At 44.1% G+C, this 7,958-nt stretch overlaps 1 protein-coding gene and 1 pseudogene across 2 annotated transcripts in view; both read right to left on the reverse strand.

The window, feature by feature from the left end:
• The window catches only part of ADAMTS12 (ADAM metallopeptidase with thrombospondin type 1 motif 12), a 315,003-nt gene that overhangs the window by 46,252 nt on the left and 260,793 nt on the right, over window positions 1-7,958 (reverse strand). The window lies entirely within an intron of this gene.
• Window positions 5,510-6,850, reverse strand: LOC100965203 (annotated as a pseudogene). Its single transcript, XR_153903.3, has one exon. The product of XR_153903.3 is annotated as a keratin, type I cytoskeletal 18 pseudogene (transcript).

Raw genomic sequence — 7,958 nt, forward strand, 5'->3', positions numbered from 1 at the left:
TGAAATAGTATGATGTGAAACTAAATGAATGCCCACTGTATTAATCTAATTATTTCATTCTACTTCTGACTTTTCCAAGGGAGGCCAGCCAAGGGAATATACAAATGCCATTCTAAAAAAACCTCAGCCTGAGCTAACTGCAAGCCTCATTCTACTAACTACCCACAAAGTAACACTGGGCAGCCTTCTTTCCTCTTCCTGGACTTTCCCCTACTGTCTGTTGGGGGACATTTTGCATATGACTATGGTAGGGTCTGAATGTGTTACCCCAAATGTATGTGTTGGGAACTCCAACTCCATCTCCAGTGCAACAGTGTTGGAGGTGGGGCCTAATGGGAGGGGTGTAGGTCATGAGGACTCCACCCTCATGAATGGATTAATGCTGCTAAAAAAGGGGCTTCTTGGAGTGGGTTCACTTTCTTTTCTGCTATGTGAGGACACAATGTCTGTCTCCTATTGCCCTTCTGTCTTCTGCCATCCTGCAGCAAGGAGACCCCACTGGGTCAAATGCTAGTATCCTGATCTTAGATGGCCAGTTTCCAGAACTGTGGGAAATACATTTCTGTTCTTTATAAATTATCTAGTCTGTGCCACTCTTGCATAGCAGCAAAAAAAATGAACTATGACAGCTTGTCACTAGTTGTTCTGTTTTGTTTTTGTTTTTGTTGAGACACAGCTGCACCCTATGCCCTGAGTGGATTGCAGTGGTGTCACAGCTCACTGCAACCTCAGACTTGGGCTGTGGGCATCCTGCTGCCTTAGCCTCCCGAAGCTGCAGGGAGGTGCTCACCTCAACTGGGTTTTTTCATTTTTTTCATGAGTTGGGGTCTCACTCTCCCTCAGACAATTTTCAAACTCCTGAGCTCAAGCAATCCTCCTGCCTCAGCCTCCTACTGTGCTGGTCATAGGAGGTTGCCACAGTGCCTGCAGCTCATCACTAGTTTAAAGTGAGAACTATTTTTTTTCCTTTTCTTCCCTGTAAAGGTCTTTCAGGCCTAAGACTCAGAAGCCATGGTCATGTTCACTGCTGTCTATCTTGTTCTTCTGGGTGTCTGCCATAATCTCACCTCTTTTAGGAGGTTTCTTGGATATTTATAACAAAAGACTGTATTATATTTATAGGGACTTTATATTTATATCTACAGATTTATAGCAGAAGACTTTCCAAGTGCTCTGAGTGATTGGTAAGAAGGGAATTGGGTATATAAGATGCAAAGACCCATCTCAGTGGGATGAGAGACCCAGCCCAAACTTTTATTCTCCCTCAATAAGACAACCTCTACCGTTTAGTCAACCCAGAATAAATAGCAGCCTCATGTGACCTTTTCTGCTTCTGCCACTGATCTTCCTCTTACAAGAATGCTGATGACATTGACAAAGATTCTGTCCTTGGTCAAACTTTAGTCAGGCTCCCGAATCTTCTCCCAAGCCAATCTGTGCACTTCCTTGTATAATACCATTTTTAAAAAGACCCCTGCTAAGACAGTTTGGCAAGAACCCCCACTTTCCCCAGTCTCCCCATCCTCCCAGGTGCTGTCTGGTCACCCTGGACTGTCTCAACGGGAATCTATAAGCCAAGCTGATTTAGCCAGAACCCCCTGAGGTTTCCCTTAGTAACTGCCCATCCACTGATCCCACACTGAGGTGGGTTGTGGCCTAGCACAGCTTTGCTTTGCTCTGAACTCCTCCAGAGTTCAGAGAGGAGTCAGAAGAGAGAAGGGACTCAAATGACCTCTTTTTGAAGCCAAATACACTTTAATTCCAAAGAATTTCTTTCTTGACAAGCCTACTCTATCCTGGAACATGCTATGCAAGGCTTTCATCCCGACAGCCATTGGCCATGTAGTACATATTTCTTATGTTTAGATCATCAAAAGCTTTTATTAAATCTTTAATAAAAATCTGTCCTTTGGGGATGAAAACAGAATGTTGAAGTCGGATGTAAAAATAAAATATTACTGAAGAAAGATGATCCAAAAATGAAAAAGATTAAACCTTGCACATGAAATCCTTTTGGGACAGGAAATGATAGCTCTGAATGATGGGCATGAACTCTTTGGATATCATAAATGATAGAGGAGGATGTTGCAACTTGAAATTCATATACAAGGAAACTATTGGATTAGGTTTCCAAAAACAAATAATATTAACAGAGCCATCTTCATTTATTCTTTATTTATTATAAAAAAGCAGGCTGAGCTCAGTGCGTCAAGGCTGTGATCTCAGCAATTTGGGAGGCAAAGATAAGAGCATTACTTGAGGCTAGGAATTCAAGACCAGCCTAGGATACAGAGCAAGACTGTCTCTACAAAAGAATTAAAAATTAGCTGGGCACGGTGGCACATGCCTATAATCCCAGTTATTTAGGAGGCTGAGGTAGGAGGATTGCTTGAGTCCAAGAGTTTGAGCTTAGAGTGAGCTAGAGTCATACCAGTCTGGGTGAAAGAGTGAGACTTATTTTTTTTTTATAAACAAATTAAATTTCTTTAATCTCTTTGTACATTTGCATGCATGAAAACAATACTTAGTTTTGGAGTCTGATTTTTCTGCTCATTTATGTCATTGGGGCGGGGGAGGTTCTGGTTCTAGCACTGAAACCTGTTCATCCTGAGATCCTGGGTAGCAGCGTGGTTTGGAGGCATGAGCAGACATCAGGGTTCACATCCAGACTCTGGACGTGTAGCTAAGTCACCTTGGGAAATTTCGGAGAAGGCTCATCTGGACAATGAGCACAAAGATATCTACTGATAGGGTTGCTCACTGCATTCGATGACATGGCAGTCCGGGAAGGGCTTGGAAATAGTGGGTTCTTAAGAATTGCTACTTTTACCTTTCCTTGGGATGCTGTACCGTTTCCTTTCTCCTTCTATCTCTTCCCCACCATCTTCCCATCTCTCACTCCTTGTTCTCTGCTCTTTTCTCTTTCTCATCTCTTCCTCCCACTCTCTTCCCTCTCTCTGATATCAAATAAATATACTTTTGTAATCCAGAAAAATAATCGCTCCTTTCCTACTTATCCTCTAGAGCATGGCATCAAATTTCTCTGAATCATTATCTCCTCATACACCCCTGGGGGTAAGACTTCTCTTCTGTCATCTGACTACTTTATAAATATTTGCAGAAACCAAAATGCAATCATCAATAAGAAGGGCTTTTTTTTTTTTTTTTGAGACAGAGTCTCACTCTGTTGCCCTCAGTAGAGTGCCATGGCATCACAGCTCACACCTCCAGCTCTTGGGCTTAAATGATTCTCTTCCCTCAGCCTCTGAAGTAGCTGGGACTATAGGTCCAGCTATTTTTCATTGCAGTTTGGCTGGGGTCAGGTTCGAACTCGCCACCTTGGTATATGGGGCCAGAGCCCTACTCACTGAGTGAAAGGCACCGCCCAAGAAGGGCTTTTTAAAAATTAACCATCATGTTAGAATGTTTTATGGAATTCTATTAGGTTATCATATCCTGCCTAAGAATGCACTTTCAGAAATTGTACCTGTATAATTTATATTTAGTTAACATTTGCAGGAGTCCAAATTTCTAACCAAGTTAGAGAGCCTTATTTCTTTCAACAAAAAGGGACTATATCATAGAATTACCATAGGTAACTCTTTCTTTTGCTCAAGGTCTTAGTCCATATTTTAGTCCAAAAGAATTAAATAAACAAATATGGATCCAGGGAAAGGAATGTTTATATATCATACCTGTGAAACATGAGGACAAAATAAACTCTAAAAGTGAAATTTCAATAAAATTAGTTAGCTGGGGTCAAAAGTCCCCTAAATATAGATATTACAGACTTTAAACATGAATGTGTATAAATACATATATAAATTTACATGTATATACATAGATACATGCATGTGTGTGCATTACATTGGGTAAAACAAAAACAAGAGCAAACATTTTACTTTTAGTGTTAAAAATAAACAAAAACCACCCTTCATGTCTTTTTCTGAAGACTGTGCCTTTAACTTGAGTTTTGAACCAGGTCCATTGAGGCTTGATTTGTTAATTTTGTTGCTATTCAATGGCCATAAACTGGGGTGCAAGCATTAATTAAGTACAGAAATAGCTTTAAAGAAATAGATACCAGCCAGGGGAAAAGTAGCTTAAAGCAAAAAAAGAAAGAAAGAAAAAGAAAAAAAAAAAAACTACTACATGACAAAGATTCAGAAAGAGTTGTCAAATTGTTCACGCTTTGTTCTTCTTCCTGAAGTATATGCTTCAGATCGTTTGGAAGGGATTGTTTCCAACACAATGGCAGGAGCTGGGGAATAGGATGGGTTGTTTTCAGCCTTTGAAACACAACTGTAGACCAGGAGCGATGGCAGCTGCAGATGAGATCACCAGCTCACCAAGGAAAGTCGGGCACCAGACGTCACGTTTGCACAGTTGGGCCACATATGACTATCTGGCAGCCCCGCTCCTGTCTGTGGCACTTGGCACTTCCATTTGGACTGCCAGGGCTTCATTTCTCATTTTGTGGGAGGGAGGTTATCTAATTGCCCACTTTAAAAATTTCTCTGTATCAACAAGCTCCATGTATGTGTTCAGGGTAAGCAGCATTGCAAGAGAAAAGAGTATCATCTATTTCATCCTAACTGCTGCTCTCAGAGCCAAGAGATGAAGAGATGCCAGTTAAGCATAAGGCCCCAAGGAAGGAAGGGACCATGTGGACAGCAGTTGGGAGTCAAGGTCCCGGGCAAGAGGTCTGTAACCCTGGCAGCTGGTCAACAGCCTCGTTCTGCCAATATGTATATATCTCAACTTGCCATCCTGACTGTATACTTCCTTAGAGAGTGACATATCTGTGTCTTTCCAAAAACTCCTTCACCACACACCCCACAGAAACCCTAATCACACAGTTTTCCAAGCTTGAGCTTTCTGTGACCTGGTGGGGGCTCTCCTTTGCCCATCCATGGCTTTTATATCACATTTGCAGCAAACTGCCTGTCTTAGTTTCCTGTGGCTGCTATGGCAAATTACCCCAACTTGGTGACTTTCAACAACAGAAATTTAGTCTCTTAGAAGGCTGGACTTCCAAAATCAGTATCACTAGGCTGAAATCATGTTAGCTGGGCCACGTCCCTCCAGAGGCCACATGGAATACTTCCTTTCTGTGCCTTTTACTGTTTCTAGTGGCTGCAGCATAGTACAGCTTGTGACCACATCCCTCTGATCTTTAAGGTCAGGGTCTTCAAATCTCTGCTCCATCTTCACATCGCCTTCTTCTCTGTGTGCACCGAGTTGGCCTCTCTCATAGGGACACTTGTGATGGCATTTAGGGAGCACCTGGATGATCCAAGATAATCTCTCCATCTCAAAACCTTTATCTTAATCACATTGGCAAAGACTCTTTCTCTACATAAGGTAACATTACAGGCTCCAGGGATTGGGATGTGGCTATCTTTGGGGCTATTCTTCAGCCTACCACTACCACACTCCCACCAAATTCAAGTCCATAGGGCTTGGCCTATATCCATTAAGGATTTATTTATCTGGTTTCTTTTTTTTTTCCAGTGACCTCTGAACTCTTTATTGGTATAAGGACATGCTGCTCTACTGCCTCAGTGTCTCAGAACTTTGGTGTCGTTGGTCTCAGACACCACTTTGCCATCCACTATCCTGCAGGTGGTGTTTTTTTGGATGGTTTGCATGGAGTTGCTGCTGTCCAGGGCATCACCAAGGTTGAAGTCCTCCCCATCTTCCAGCAGACGGCGGTAGGTGGCGATCTCAGCCTCTAGCTTGACCTTGATGTTCAGCAGTGCCTCATACTCCTGGGCCTGGCGCTGCCCCTCTGCCCGGGTCTGTGCCAGCTCTGACTCCAAGTGCAGCAAGACTCCATTGAGTTGCTCCATCTGCATGGCGTAGCGGGCCTACACCTCCCTCAGGCTGTCCTCCAACCTGGACTTCTGATTTCTCATGGAGTCCAGTTCAATCTCCAAGGACTGGACTGTACACATCAGCTGTGTGAGTATTGTCTTAGCAGCTCCGACCTCAGCAAACTGTGAGGTGACCACTGAGGTGCTCTCCTCAGTCTGCTGGGACCAGGTCTTGGCCAGTTCTTCTTGGTTCTTCCAAGGCAGCTCGTCATACTGGGCCCTCAGTCTGCCATGATCTTGCTCAGGTCCTGGGATGTGGGAGCATCTACCTCCACAGTCAACCCAGAGCTGCAATCTGGGCTTGTAGGACTTTTACTTCCTCCTCATGGTTCTTCTTCATGAAGAGCAGCTCCTCCTTGAGAGCCTCCATCTCTGACTCCAGCTGCAATCGAGTGATATCGGTGTCATCAATGACCTTGCGGAGCCCATGGATGTCACTCTCCACAGATTGGCACATGCCCAGTTCTATCTCATACTTGATTCTAAAGTCATCAGCAGCAAGATGGGCATTGTCAATCTGCAGAACGATGTTGGCATTGTCCACAGAATTGGCAAAGATCTGAGCCCTCAGGTCCTCAATGGTCTTGAAGTAATGTGCCCAGTCTCTGACCTGGGGCCTCTTCTTCTCCAGGTGTTCCCAGATTTTGCTCTCCAGCCTCTGATTATTGGTCTCCAGGTTCCTCACTCTGTCCAGGTAGGAGGCCAGGCAGTCGTTCAGTTCTTGCATGGTCTCCTTCTTGGTCTGGATGCCCCCTATTCCCACCAGACCCCCGGCCATCCCCGTGGCCAGGCCCCTGGACCCCTAGCCGCCCCGGAAGCTGGTGGAGCAGGACATGGAGATCCGGGAGCCTGAGCCCCCAGTGCCTGCATAGATGCTGGCTGTGCTGCTGGTGGGCTAGACACTGTAGCTGGGCGCCTGAGGCCAGGGACCAGTAATTGTTGGAGAAGGTGGTGGAATGAGTAGTAAAGGACATGATGTCAGAAGAGGAGAGGACAAGACTTGGGCCTTTATCTGGTTTCTTTTGGAAGTCTGGCTTAGCATCAGACTTTAGCCTCAGCTCATCTCTTCCAGGCTCTGGACTCCTGCCCCTACAGCTATGTCCTTGCTGTATCTTACTAGACAGTTCTCTCCAGATAGAAATCTCTGGTAATTGGAGTGTAGAGGTAGGCAAAGATAACCATCTTCCTAGGAAGTGAATTTTGGAAATAGTGAGGCCACTTTTTAGTGACAAATGAATAAGAACACATCAGGTAGAGGTTGATATCTGTTCTAAAATAGGGAGCTGACACTGAGTCCACAGTTTTCTCGGACTGTGCTGCTCTTACGTACACAGCTGATACCCAGCTCTTCCTAGGCCTCAGCAGATGAGCACCTGCAGCTGGAGAGGTTGGAGCCCACCACCTCCCACCCAGCACTTGCCTTGCTGCAGACACATCCTGGATAAGGTGATTTGGGGGGCCTGCTGAGTGTGATGGAGACCAGAGACACACAGCTCTGGATTCAGATCTCTGCCACTGCTTTCACGAAACTGAGCAAGGTGACACATATTTCTTCCTTTGGAAATTTGGCATAGTAATAGTTACTTTTCTGAGTAGTTGAGAAGAATAGAGAGAATACAGAGGTGTGAAGGAGGCGCTTACTAGATGGCAACTGTTGTTTGCTTGTCATGTCTCTCTCATGGGAAAAGGCGGGTGCTCAAGAGGTAATTTCTGGCATTATGGAGGCCAGAGTAGAGTCCATAAAATCAGAAAAATGACATTCCTGTAAAAGCTATGAATTATTTTCAAAATAGGGCTGTGTACATTGGATACTTTTTTCTTCCATTCTTGAGATACTTTGCTAAGAAGAACATTTTCTAATTCTGTACATATAAACATGAAGGAGGTAAAGTCTCCATCTTTCTTTAGGGCTGCATGGTATTCCATGATGTACATATACCACAATTTATTGATCCATTCGTGGGTCGATGGGCATTTGGACTTCTTCCATGACCTAGCAATTATGAATTGGGCTACAATAAACATTCTGATACAAATATCTTTGTTGTAATTCGATTTTTGGTCTTCTGGATATATACCTAA

This window comes from Otolemur garnettii, unplaced genomic scaffold (genome assembly GCF_000181295.1).
Source record: "Otolemur garnettii isolate 467f Iridium unplaced genomic scaffold, OtoGar3 scaffold00063, whole genome shotgun sequence".
Lineage (NCBI taxonomy): Eukaryota > Metazoa > Chordata > Mammalia > Primates > Galagidae > Otolemur > Otolemur garnettii.